Here is a 15238-nt window from a genome sequence, read left to right as displayed (position 1 = left end):
TACACTTTTATAAAAAATAAACAGGAAAGACTGCACAACGTCCTAGATATCCCATGACATAGGGCATTATGTCGCAACTTTTACTGTTATCTCAAGCCGATATCCCACGTAGTTCTTTCCCGTGAAGCTTTATGGCGCCAGTAGTCTCTCATATTGTGCCGTTCATACACTCTTACCCGGTCTAAACAGTAAAAATCAACAATATTCGACAGTAATCAGCTTGGGGTAACAGTAAAAGTTGCGACATAAACGCCCTATACCATATACTTACGCTATTGTTTCTCTATGGTATAATTATTGACTTCAATGATTATGATTTCATTCAATGAGAGCTTATTTCACGTAATAATAACAACGGGTATAGAAAGCAAAAATGTCAAACATAATTGAAATCGAAACTAATAACAGCTGGCATAAAAAGCAAAAATGGCAATCATAATTTTGAAATCGAAACAGTAGCTATCATCTTATCTCCATCTGATCTAATGTAAATTATAATAAGATTCACATCAATGTGTCAGCATTATTTGAATGGGGAGCATTGATGCTATTAATGAGGTATACTGACAGTTTCAAGTGAATATCAACAAACTGTTATGCATATTCTCCAATATTTTTATCGAAAGCTACCTTCTATTTTCTTTGGTAACACAACTGATTTTTGGGAATAATTGATTCATGGGAAAAGCGCCTTAATTCTATGGAAGATATTTTTACATTAGGAAAAGCAACAACAGCTATTTGGCCGTTTTAATAAGAAAACCCCTTTCTTTCGTCAAGTTAAATTCTGGCCGTATTTCCTCATTATTTTTTTTGCACGCAGATTCCACAACTGAAGTTTTGAAAATACTCTCCATTCATCATACTGAATAATTAAAATTTCATCGAAATTGTTTAAGCTGTTCACGCGATCTGTCAGATATACAAAACAAAATTAGTCTTGATAGAGTAGGATCAATTGATATAACTCTCGTCATAAAAGTTTGTTTTATGAAACATAAAAATTATCTATACTCCCAGAAATAGAAATAAAAATATTTATTCTTATATCTATATTCTAATATTTATAAATCTGATTACCCTTTTTAAAATTATTCAACACGACATGTTTCGGCTATAAATAATGCCATTATCAAGTGATTGGAAAATAAATAATAATATTATATTCTCAGGAATAGCTCTGATTGAAGTAGCAGTGCCCAATCAATTTTTCCGTGATAAATGCATTTTAATCTTCAACTTGATGCCAACCTAACAAAGTTAACTCAACTTAATGCCAACCTGACAAAATTATTAATTTGGTATTAATTTCATATTAACAACTGTTTCGAAGAGGTACTCTCTCTAGATTATAGTTCTATATCAACATATGGTATGGACATTTCAATTATAATTGAGAGATTGGAATAAGAAGAATATACTTGCTTAAAGACAAAATTTAAAAATCTGGTGTGGTACACTCACACAACTTTCCTTGCTCATATTTGAAACTACGATCAGACTTCTGTATATGTGAGAAGAGAGGAAGGATTCTAAACTAAAGAGAGGAAGAGAGAAAATTAACAGCTGTGGTTATAACATTTAGCAATATATTTTGGAAACATTGCATTATTCAATAAAAATATTCCCTGATGTCAAGATGAGTGCATAAGAGCAACTGGGTGACACCATAAGGCATCACTAACTTTTGATTGTTTTTTAAAATACGCAGTTGAATGTATATTTCAACAGAGTTGAATGTCTTGTTCAAACTGAGGTGATAGCAACGCAACCAATCATCACACTTACTGACAATGATTTTTGGGTAACTAAGTATTATAGAAATGTATTCGAATGAAAATTGAAACAATCCTATATATAATAACATTTTCATCGAGGATGAGTACCTTTTCGGAAACAAAATTGTATGACAGTGACGAGACTATAATAATTTATTATTCAAGTTACATTCAGCAAGCAATTTTTGTTTGTATGGTGGATCTCGAAAACGATTACAACGGCTTTGGTAGAATTCAGGTTATAAATATTTTACAAAAATAATCTGATCATTTAATTCCCGTAGCGAAGAACGGGTACCCTGCTAGTGAGCTAATAAAATACTACAGTCAAGTGTCAAGAAAGAAAACTAATTAAGAGAAAGATTATTCTAAACATGTGAAACCTATTTGAAATAAAGAAACAAATTATATATTATCAAGAATCAATAATAATAAAATTCAAAATGGAGCATCACTACAAAATAACCTATATAACAAAAGAACATTTATACCAAAGGAGTTAAGTTGAGAATAAATTTATAATACTGTGCTTTGAGGTTGGATCCTTACGAATATTTAACGTTTATTTCACGGTTTATTTAACGTTTTTATATTATGGTTTAACGAATTATTTCAACTAGGCGCAAGAAATATTCTCAAGTAACTAATCCAGTTCCATACTATTTTGAACTCCTATACGTTACAAAATAGAAACTACATCAATAACTAGAAAATAAAAATAATTTCGACTCATACTTGAAAGTCCTTTTGCCAAACTAAAAATACCAAATGACAAAAATTCAAGGTTAGACACACTAATATTCCTTGCTTTATCATGAGGATAACATCTGAGTAGTGCTTCGTTCACTTATGTACACGACAGTCACTTACTCCAGAAAAAAATACACTAACAAGAAAGACTACACAACGTCCTCCAATATGTTGAGTAACACATACTACAACAGAAATAATGCCACAGTCCACTAGAAAATCGTCACAAGCGATGTGAATTATCAATACGAAAAAAATTAGGCTATTACTGGGACTGAAATTGAACCTTTTTTATTAAACTAACCTTACTATTACAGAAATTAAAAACTAATATTTGCTGTGAGTGAATCAAATAATCATTCCTAATATTCATCAAGCTCAACATTACTAAGAGATAATAACTCAAAAACAACTTTATCTCCTTTGAGATAAGCATGAGTTGAGACAAACACAAGTTAAAGAGAAAGACAGTAAAAAATAGGCCAAAGCCTATTTTGGCTATATTGAATCATGTTGGAAGATAATTGAATACAGAACGAAAGGAAGAAACCGTTTCTTAAATTTTAAGTCAGACAATGACAAAATCCAATGAAGGAGTCAGTGACGAAGCACTCAGAAGTGAATCCAGCGTAATAGTTCAGCTGTTCAACAACAGTTTTGCCAACTTGCAAAACAAAATACAAAAGTATAAATCTTTTATGAATTATAAACTGACAAAATTCGATTATAATTATTCAAATTATGGAATTTAAATTATAATTAACGATTGAGAATTTAATTTTGGTACAACCACAGATTACGCGCTGCAGATGGATGGAGAGAAAAAGGGAATTCAGGGGACATTATGTGGTATTTAGGAAGCGGTTACAAACGGGATATTTGAGATTTGAGTGGGTTATGAATAAGGAGAGGTGTAGCTTATGGATTGATAGAAAAGAGGAGATTTGAAATTAGAAATCAAAAGAGAATTAGACTGAAATTGGAGAAAGGAATTGTAGAATTGAACTTGAATGAAATTTATTTTTCATTTTTATTGAACATTCAATATATATTTTATAGCTGTGAAATTTATTTCAATTCAATCAAACAGTTGGTGTAGAGTTGATAGCTATGGTACTATTGCTGTCTGTTGAGACCAGGACTGGAAGCAGCTCCAAGCATCCAAATAAAAGCCAATCCTTTCGTCTCGACATCTATGGAGGGCTCTGTGGGAGGGAGGGTGGCAAGGACTTTGAATTTTAAGCATTGGTCAAAGTTCTTGTTTTGCTTAGAGCCATGATTGGGGAAGTATTATTTTTAAAGGAAGCCCTGTGATTGTTGATCCGGAGGTTTAGGGCAGTGGTGATTTCACCTCTGTAGAAGGCAGGACAGAAGTTGCAGGAAAAGAGGTAGATGCAATTACTGGATTGATGGATTTGGTGGGTGTGGTTGGTGATAGGACTGGTAAAGGAGATGGAAGAATCAGTGATAGTAGGACAGGTTTTAAAGTGGCGGCGATTGCAAGGTAGGGTACCAGGTGGAGTTGGAATTTCATCAGAGGTGAGTGATTTGTTTTTACTGAAGGGTGGGTGGTAGTAGTATAAAAAGGCGGGCTCTGGCACACAAGTGTGCCAGAACCCGGCTTCACCTCAAGGTCATCCAGGTCAACCAAACCTAACCTCAAGGTCATCTAGGTCAACCAAACCTAACCTCAAGGTCATCTAGGTCAGCCACACCTAACCTCAAGGTCATCCAGGTCGACCACACCTAACCTCAAGGTCATCTAGGTCAGCCACACCTAACCTCAAGGTCATCCAGGTCAACCACACCTAACCTCAAGGTCATCTAGGTCAACCAAACCTAACCTCAAGGTCATCTAGGTCAACCAAACCTACCTCAGGTCATCTAGGTCAGCCACACCTACCTCAAGGTCATCCAGTCAACCACACCTAACCTCAAGGTCATCCAGGTCAACCACACCTAACCTCAAGTTCATCTAGGTTAACCAAACCTAACCTCAAGGTCATCTATGTCAGCCACACCTAACCTCAAGGTCATCCAGGTCAACCACACCTAACCTCAAGGTCATCTAGGTCAACCAAACCTATCCTCAAGGTCATCTAGGTCAACCACACCTAACCTCAAGGCCATCCAGGTCAACCACACCTGACCTCAAAAAAAAAATTGAAAAAAAAAATTAAAAAACAAAAACTCATGAAATTGGGAATAAATGAGAAAAAAAAAACTCATAAAATCGGGAATAAATGAGAAAAAAAATGGGACATTGTGTCTTGTGCAGTTGTGCCACCAGTGTGTGGGTTGTGTGTGTGTGTGCGTGTTGTGTTGTGTGTGGGTGATTTTTGTATAGTAATGAGATCACACCAGATGAATATGTCCATGGTAGACCTACTAGATCAAGATGTCCATGGGAGACTCTAGATCGACATGGCCATGCTGCATTGAAGATAGATATTTTCAACGACTCCCACTCTATGTTCAGACATGACATATGGACATTCTCAATGACCCTCACTTCTCCTGTCACATGTCTGTATGGCATAATTGGGTCGTCCACTCAGTGGTCAGTCAGTCAGTTCAATCACTGTTTAACTGTTCAGTTACTGATCAGTCACTGATCAGTCACTGTTCAGTTACTGATCAGTCACTGTTCAGTCACTGTTCAGTCACTGATCAGTTACTGTTCAGTCACTGTTCAGTCACTGATCAGTCACTGTTCAGTCACTGTTCAGTCACTGATCAGTCACTGTTCAGTCACTGATCAGTCACTGTTCAGTCACTGATCAGTCACTGTTCAGTCACTGTTCAGTCACTGATAAGTCAGTGGCACTCAGAATGTACTTATAGCTAAACTACATCTAAGGAGATGGTAGGTAATAAGTGAACAGTTTGGAATACAATTAGCTCTTTATTGATCAATTCAACATCCATTTCATTGAAAAGTTTACTACAAGCAGGTATATCTCTGTTCCAAAATCCAATTTGTTTATCATATTGAGTGTGCAGAAAAGTGATTTTTCCATGATGTTTCTCCTTGGTCCATGTCAAACAGGTGATGTCCCAGGTAGTAGACTCCTTTTCCAGCACTAGTCCTTGGCAAGTCTTCTATGTTGTCTGATAGTCATCGGATGATATTCAGTGATACCTCTAGAACACTGTTTCAGTTAGAGACAATACCCTGTCATTGATGTTGAATCACCTCACAACCTCTTTCTTCAGGTAATTGATGCTCCTTCGAGTCAAAAGTATAGGTTGTAGTAGTATTTCTCACCACTACATCATCCTCCTCCTACCCTCTCTTCCTCTTCCTCCTCCTTCTCTTCCTCTTCCTCCTCCTCCTCTTCCTCATCTCCTCCTCATTTTCTTCTCTTCCACCTCTACCTCATTGTTCTCCTCCATATCAGTTCCTCTTCTCATCTTCTACATGAAAATTTTTTTTCCTATAACTCTATTTTCTAACTTTTTTTTAAATTTTATTTCAGTCCAAAATATATCTACTAAATTAAATTAATTTTTTTTTCAATTATTGATTTGTATATACATATTTTTTTTTTCTATCATATTACTTATATTATATTTAGAGATTATTTCCTTATGTTGTTTGCAATGTAGATGCATTAGAATTGTATAGGAGGGTTAAGTGGGAGAGAGGGCCGGCTGCGCCCTAACTTCGCCCTCCAGGTTAAAATAAAGGCAGCCTATCTATCTATCTATCTATCTATCTATCTATCCTCGTCCATCTTCAGATCAAATGGAGAGATTGATGGTAAATTTGTCTCACATAGTCACCCCACTTTGAGAATAGGAGTACCATCTTCTCTATTGTTCCAGATACAGTTGATCGACAAAATGTCTATTCTCCACAGATGATTCCAGCACAATGAATCTAATCTGTTATGTATCCAATATAATATCCATATTTACAGCATTATGATTTTGATTATACCTCAATATATTACCTAATGTCTAAGGTGTTGCTGTTCTCTGCTTTCTCAAGTAAAGACCTTTACCGACCTTTGATCTCTGCTGTCTCAAGTAAAGACCTGTACCAACCTTTGGTTTCTGATGTCTCAAGTAAAGACCTCGACCTCCTTTCATTGATTTTTTTTCTTGATGGTTGAATCTTTTGTTTCTTCCCCTTCTCAACCACCCTGCTGACTTCCTTCAGTGATCTTTTCATACCTCCCCCAAATTTTGCCTTAGCCTTCATGATGTTGGTGACTGCTAGTGCTGCAGCTTTTTCCAACACCCCTGCATCTTCAGATCTCACTCTGTCCCAGGTTCTCTCTGCCAAGATGATGTCTGCCACTGCTCTGCTTGCTGTATCACCACTCTTGGAATAGGCAATATCACCACTCTTGGAATAGGCAATATCATGCTCCTTGCAAGCCTGATCAAGTTTGTTGATTCCTGGATCACCTTGTGCTAATCGCTTCTGAAGTTTTGTTCCTGGTCCACAGTATTGATAGCCAGGGATATGGAGTTCAACTGGTAAAATGTCGATTGCCGTATTAACTATTGTACCAGCAGCTCCCTTGATAGCTGACAGAACACCTCTTCCTCTATAGATCTTCTGACTTTTCTCCTTACTAGAATCATGCCTTGGAGCAATAGATCCTCTCCCAGTCACTTGTCTCTCAGATTGTCTTTGACCACCATCTCTGCTATCATCCAAAAGGCGTTTGATTGTATTCTTATACTTGGCTATGTTGTAGTTAACAATCTCACCTCTTGGATCATTGTTGTCTGTGCACACTGGTCCAGTTCAATATTTCTCCATAGGCCTGTCTGTCAGCGGATTCAACTAATGCATGATTTGGATTTTTCTTGAAAATCAACTCACAAAGTCCCAATGTAGCTGTGAAGGTCTTTTCTTCCTGATCTACAGGGTCAGTCAGCACAATTTCATCACCATTCTCTCCAAATGTTAAATACTTATTGCCCAGGTAGTAAGCATTGTCTCTCACTCTTGGCCCAAAAGTGTCATCAAAATTGTCATTGTCCTTGCTCAATGATCCTCTAATGTAATCAGCTACCTGTTTTCCAGCTAGATCAGTTTGATCAAGGATATTCTGAACTGTTGTACCATGACTTTCATTCAATAATTGTTCAACATTCTTATCATCATCCTGTCCATCTCCAGACAGCTCCTCATCACTGATATCATCATATCCTCTACTCATATTATACTTCTCACCCTCATCCCCTTCAAATGCCTGCTTTCCTGCTTTCCATAGTTGCCGTCCAACTCTTGAGGTGCCTGCCATTGGACTTGAAACTTCTCCAGTTCCATATGATTCAAATGTTGGTGACTCTTCATCAATGCTGGAGAGTTGGAGCTTATATTTTGCTTTACTTGCACCAGTAAGTCCACGCCTTGTATATGTGGCATGTTCAACAAATGGTGTTGTTGGTGGAGTAGGATATGTGTGGTGTGCTGATGCTGCTGAGAAAGGACGATGTTCTGATGATAACAACTCTGGCTTGGATTGTCTCTGCCTACCCTTCACATGCCTGGAGCGCATTTTTATTCTAGGCTTCAGATACCTGGGACACTTCTTGGATGCTCTTGATGGAGGTAGTTGTGGTTGTTGAACTGGCATCTGTTGGTTTCAACTAGGTCGACTAGTGGCTCAGCTAGAGGCTTGAAGTGTTCCACATGTTTCTCTTCTGCAATCCGTCTACCCAGCATGATTTCCTTATGCCTCCTTTTGATTTCACGCTTCAACCTAGCAATCTCCAATATGGTAGGAGCAACCTCCTCCAATTGGCTTATGGTTCCTTTTTGATATACATACTGGTCAGTGTTTATCAGTATACTGAGGTCTGAGAGTTTGAGCTCAGCTATTTATACATTTTGGACCCATACCAAGTGCCGAGTGCCCCTGACTGAACAGTGACTGAACAGTGACTGAACAGTGACTGAACAGTGACTGATCAGTGACTGAACAGTGACTGAACAGTGACTGATCAGTGACTGATCAGTAATTGAACTGACTGACTGACCACTGAGTGGATGACCCTACCGTCCCGCTGCAGACATGCTGAATACTGGTGAGCATGGTCCATGTGGCAGGAGGAGCTAGGGTCATTGAGAATGCCCTGCTCAGCCAGCAGGACAATTGCCAGCCACAGCAGGTCGACTGTTAATGGTGGTCTGATGACCGGTGGGGCAACCGGCGGCAGGGCGACCGGCGGGGCGACCAGTGGTGGTCGGATGACCGGCGGGGCGACCAGTGGCGGCTGGGCGACCGGCGGGGCTACCGGTGGCGGCTGGGCGACCGGCTGGGCGACCGGTAGCGGGGTGACTGGCAGTGGTGGGCCAGTCTACCCACTACAACAAATATATCTTCTGGTTCTGTTGATACTGACCTTTAATACTTACCTTTACCGCCTTGGATTCGAGCCTGGAACCTCCAACTTGGGAGGCTGACTTGCTAACCACTACACCATAGAGGATTTATGTTTGAAGACTTAAATTATATAGAATACAATACTTCTTCATACTAATGTTGACGAAGAATTGAGAAGTGAGTCATGATGGGGTGGTATTGTCATAGACCTGTTGACAAGGAAGGTTATCCCCACCACCACTTTTCTCTGTTTGGTATAAGACAGTTTGTCAGCACTGAGAGGTATTCCGTCTACTACAACATGTTGTCAAACAGTGAGCTATGTCTGTGGGATGCAGTGATTGAGCTTGAGGAGGAGAAACTCATGATATTATCTCGTTGACAGACATTTTCAACGATGCAGGACATTTGAGTTCAGAGTTTAGAGTCCAGAGTCCAGAAGTCCGGAGTTCAGAGCCCTGAGTTCAGAGCCCCAAGTTCATATAGGTAAGAAATCATCTTGCTATGCTTTCAACGAAGGCTGTTTCAACGACCCCACTCCACCTCCTCAGTCATATGACCAATGGCCACGCCCACCAGTGGTCAGTCAGTCAGTTCAATTATTGATCGGTCACTGTTCAATGACTGAACAGTAACTGAACAGTGACTGATCAGTGACTGAACAGTAACTGAACAGTGACTGATCAGTGACTGAACAGTAACTGAACAGTTGAACAGTGATTGAACAGTAACTGAACAGTGACTGAACAGTGACTGAACAGTGACTGATCAGTAACTGTTCAGTGACTGAACAGTAATTGAACAGTTAAACAGTGACTGAACAGTGACAGATCAGTGACTGAACAGTGACTGAACAGTGACTGATCTGTAATTGAACTGACTGACTGACCACTGAGTGGACAACCCAATTATGCCATACGGACATGATGGTCCATATGACAGGAGGAGTGAGGCTCATTGAGAATGTCCATATGTCATGTCTGAACATAGAGTGGGAGTCGTTGAAAATATCTATCTTCAATGCCATTTTGATCTTTAGAGCAGCATGGCCATGTTGATCTAGAGTCTCCCATGGACATCTTGATCTAGTAGGTCTACCATGGACATATTCATCTGGTGTGATCTCATTACTACACGAAAATCACCCACACACACACGTACTGGTGGCACGACTGCACAAGACACAATGTCCCATTTTTTTTCCTAATTTATTCCCGATTTTATCAGTTTTTTTTTTAATTTTTTTTTTTTTTTGAGGTTAGGTTTGGTCGGCTTGGATGACCTTGAGGTTAGGTTTTGTTGACCTGGATGACCTCGAGGTTAGGTGTGGTTGACCTGGATGACCTTGAGGTTGGGTTTGGTTGACCTGGATGACCTTGAGGTTAGGTGTGGTTGACCTGGATGACCTTGAGGTTAGGTTTGGTTGACCTGGATGACCTTGAGGTGAAGGCCGGTTCTGGCACACTTGTGTGCCAGGACCGGCCTTTTTATACTACTGGTGGTTGCTGGAAAAGGTGTTTGATAGAGTGATTGGAGGAGATGACATGGGACAGATCTTTAAGGATAGGTTTGTGGTTTTCAATTCCAGGGAATTAGGTTGTACAGAGCTCTGGAGTTTGTGAGATTTGGGAATTTATTGTGGTTGGATTAGTGCCAGTTTTGGAGGAGATCTGTTCCTGTAACAACCTTCAGGTTAGTTACATTTCAGGAGGGATTGGTGGAGTTTCTTGTGGTACTGGTCAAGATGGTGGGGATCACTATAAATTTTTTGGCCTTGGATTAAGAGGGAACGTGGGAGGGATCTTTTGATGTGGTAGGGATGCCAACTCTCGAAGGGTAGGAATTGTTGAGGGTGGGTGGATTTGGTGAAAGTATTGGTGGATAAGGTATTGGAGTTGGAAAGGATTACATTTACATCTGGGAAGTTGATTGAGGATCCAGAAATACTCCAGGTGGAGGAGACAGAGAAGTTGGAGTTGAGTTGATTGAGGAAGTAGGAGAGGGTATCATGTCCATGAGGCCATATGAGGAATATGTCGTCAATGGAATGGAGCCATATCAGGGGGAATAGGGTTTGTTTGAAAAGGAAATCCTGATCAAGGAGACCTATGAACAGGTTTGCATAGGATGGTGCCATCCTGGTGCCTATCGTTGTACCCTGGGTTTGAAGATAATCTTCTTTAGGTACCTTCCCCATTCTTGAGGTTGGCTACCATCATGGCAATTCTCACCTTGTTTACTGCGGCTTGGAAGAGGTCCTGTGACGAGCAGTTGAATGCCTCCGTCAGGTTCCTCTACCAATACATTCTTCTACGTCCCACTGAACGCTTAACAACAACTTTACCTTGTATTATGAGGTGCAGAATTACATACTTGGGAGTTGGGGCGAAAGAGAGACCCTTGTTGAGGACTGATTGATCTGTAGGTGAAAGGTTTCTTGAGGATAGGTCGAGGACAGTGGGATTTTCAACGATTTCTTTATGGATTGAAGGAGATGTAGTTTGTTGGGGCAAACGTTTGGGTAAGGAGGGCAGAATATTGCCGGGTGGTGGTAGGTTCAAGAGTGAGGTGATGACAAACCCAGCCATGCCTCACTATATGTCAATATTTCTATTGACATCTCAACATCTCATTACAGACTTCCTTTGTGCTTAAAACTACCGTTTCAATACCAGTAAACAATTCTATCACACATTACAGCTTATAAGTTCATATGCTAAATCATAATATCACAACATGATCTTTGAATCATGATGATCTTCCCGTTCTACGTTAGCTGCTCGGTCAACAATTTCGAGAACATAGGTTTGTAAGATGGATTAATATATAATTATTATTAGCCCACCCTATCAAAATTTCTGGTCAGAAGCCATCCTCAATAATCATAAAACATATTCTCAAAGTTTCATGCTGTTCTGTCGAGTAGTTTCCGAGTCTATAGGGAACAAACAAACTAACAAACAAACAAACAACTAACACAGAAACAGACATTCATTTCCATATATAGAGATATATAGATCGAACTGGGATCATGCCAGTGGGCCATCAACCATTCTGAAGACTTCATAATTTTTGGAAATAAACAAAATAATAAATAGAGTATACCGCAATCATGGGGAAAATATACGAGTAGATTGTTATCCTATAGTATAATTAAAGTTTATAAAGCAAACGGAGATACTTTTCCAGTACAGGCAACCTAATGATTGTCAGTAATAGGATCGCAGAATAGAGTTCTTATTACTTTTTATTCAATAATACACAAAACACAATATTCATTGGAATGAAGGACCAACAGATTCAAATCTTGAACTAGATGATTGTTTTTGCTTCCTACTTCTTGAAATTGTATACAAATAAAGCTACTGGATTCTCAGATATCAGTATGAGAGTCCATATTTGCTAGTTCAGTGAAATATTCTTTTCAAGAGCTCTAAATAGGACTAGTCCCGTTTTTTGACATAGAAGAGGATATTTGTCTCTGATGAAACTAGTCCCATTTCAGAAGTCATGAGAATAATATTTTCTGGACACGGACTCTGATGCTGATATGTTGGAATCGGAATCAATAGAACCTACAAGCAAAAACTCACTACAATTCATGTACGGTATGATAGCATACTTATGAACAACATTTCCATATTCTTTGTTGCCATTAACGTTCATTTCACAGTATCAATTCACTTCATGAGAACTATAGGCTAAATGTCATGTAAGTTGTTATTGTAACTTATTGTCTATGTAAGTTGAATAAAAACAAAAAAACTCAATTCCAAAGTCCGATTGAGCCAAGAGTGCATCCGTTTAAAGTTGAATAGGTATCTCTACTTGTTATTTTACTGTTTTGTAAAATGATAAGTGCTCTTCATATTTTTGGATCATGTATGGATTACGTTATATGTCTGTATGTATTATGGCTACATTATGGAGCATCAATGACTGATGATTTTTTCATCTGAGAATAAAATATTGATAAAAAATATTACAATTCATAGAATAAGAAAAATACAGTCACTATCCAAGCATGATTTATCTAAAATATCAACATGGAATAGCCATAATTTTTACCACGGTACTTCTAGGATGAATAATGTTGTTATTTTTGTGTACTTCTGTTAAATTGGTGCATCTGAAATCATATTAACAACTCGAAAAAAATTACTATCTGTTTTGTTGAAGAGCTGTTTGAGTATTCTCTTACATAATATTATGTAACGTATATGTTAGTCATGTACTGTTATGTTAACGCTCATTGAAAAATACTTTCCGTATATTGTATGTAACTTATATCAATATTGATGATATTTCAGTTGGAGGTAATCATTTTCTAGCATTTGCGTTTTCTTTGCAGAGCCTAAGTGCATCGAGATCGGTTGTGGAACATGACCTATCAGCTCGCCAAGTGCGGAACCGACCTAAGCCTGTTATTGCAGAAAACATTAAAGAGCATCTCACTCCAGAGAAGAGATGTGACACTTATTGTAAATATCCTTATTAGTAACGCCCCAACACTCCTAACAGCCTAACCTATGGTAACACCTAACTTAGGGTGGTAACATTCTTTTCTATGTTCACTCAGTGTTGGTGTCTGAAGAGAAAGCTGAGTTGTCAATTCAGCTTCAAATATGTGGACTGTAGGATGTATTAATAAAGATGTTAAGAGCTACAATGTGTAACACTTCATTCATTACCACACCAGAATTCAAATAAATAAATTGAATATGAACTTGAAGATCTGTTGAACGCTGAGGATGTAATAATCCAAAAGCTTAATGAAAGCACACATGAAAGTCAAAGAAGGATCGATTGGTTGAGTGCGGACCACAACTTAAAACATAGGTGTTGACCGACTCGTTGAATGTGGACCAACGGCTTAACCTACAATGCCAATAAACGGTTGAATGAGAACAAAAAAACAATTCCATGTAATTAGCCCATTTAAGGAGGGATGTCTTTTTGACAAGGATGTGTTTGAGTAATTAATATATTATAATACACAACTCAGTGAAAGACTTCATTATTTTAACACAGAATTTATTGGACATTAGACATACAAGACCAGAAAAAACAGTTACACAACCCCGACGTCATTCCATGTCACCTGACATTGTCTATCCATCCAGGCCTACCACCTGGGGAAAATCCTATTACTCATACAATATTACATACATAAAGCTTACAAACTATATTCAACAATAATTCGAATCAGAGTATCGTCTGGGTAGCCTGATTTTTCTTCCTGACCTTCTCATTTGTATGGTTCCTCATCGGTAATGTAACCGGCTCAAATCATTCCATCCAACCTTCCCCCACTTCATCATGCCTAACTTCAGGAATGTTTTCGGCCAATGCAGCACTTAGCTTGGTTTTTGAGTAAAACTCTGGAGTCTGATTGACATGTACTTTGATGATTTTATGATTCTCAACCTTGACCATTATATACAGAATTACTGATCTTACTCAGTATCCTTCGTAATCCAAAATTTCTCATTGCTAATGAATTTGATAAATCTATAATATTACTTCTCTCATAATCCTTTATCTTGTCTGTGTACTGTATATTATATGTAGAATCAATAGAACATCTTGCCTACTCCCTCCCACACAGAACAAAAAGTTAAAAAACGTTTAATAAATGTTTAAAATGTATTAATCTGATAAACGTTATGAAAACAATGTTTAATGAACATGAGAAGAGTCTACTAATATAAAAGTTTACTCTATAAACGTTCAATAAACGTCTAGAATGTATAATGCTGATAAACGTTATGAAAACAACGTTTGATAAATGTTAGAAATGTTTACTAAAAGAAACGTTAGAAAGGTTGATACAGTATGGAATTTTTACAGTACCTACCCAGTCAACACACCAAGTGAGAATCAAACATTTTTTTAGAAGGTGTCTCCTCCCCCCCTCACCAGTGTAACTTAATCCCTAAGAATGTCTCAATTTAGATTTCTAACCTACAATTCTTGAGTGGAATTGAATTCCACTCCTTTCTATCTCCTTCAAAATCGTCTCCAACACCATTATCGAGATAAAAATAAAGTTTTGCACCAATTAAGACTGAAATTTTTTGAGTTTTCCAAAAAAGTCTCACTCAGGCTTTTTGTTGATCAATCGGGTTCAGAATTGCAATTCAAAACATTTTGTCTCTTGCGAAAATCGTCTACAATGTACTGTTAACGATATAATTGACTTTTGCGCTAATCCAGAGGGACTTTTGCCATATGTTTAGTTTCCCAAAAAGTCAAAAAATTGTATTTTGATCAATAATTCGGATGCAGAATTGAATTTCAACCACTTTTATCTTTCGCGAAAATGTCTAAAACACACTGTTGATGATAGAATAGACCTTT

The sequence above is a fragment of the Nilaparvata lugens genome, chromosome 2, assembly GCF_014356525.2.
Source record: "Nilaparvata lugens isolate BPH chromosome 2, ASM1435652v1, whole genome shotgun sequence".
Lineage (NCBI taxonomy): Eukaryota > Metazoa > Arthropoda > Insecta > Hemiptera > Delphacidae > Nilaparvata > Nilaparvata lugens.
This window is presented reverse-complemented; position numbering follows the sequence as displayed.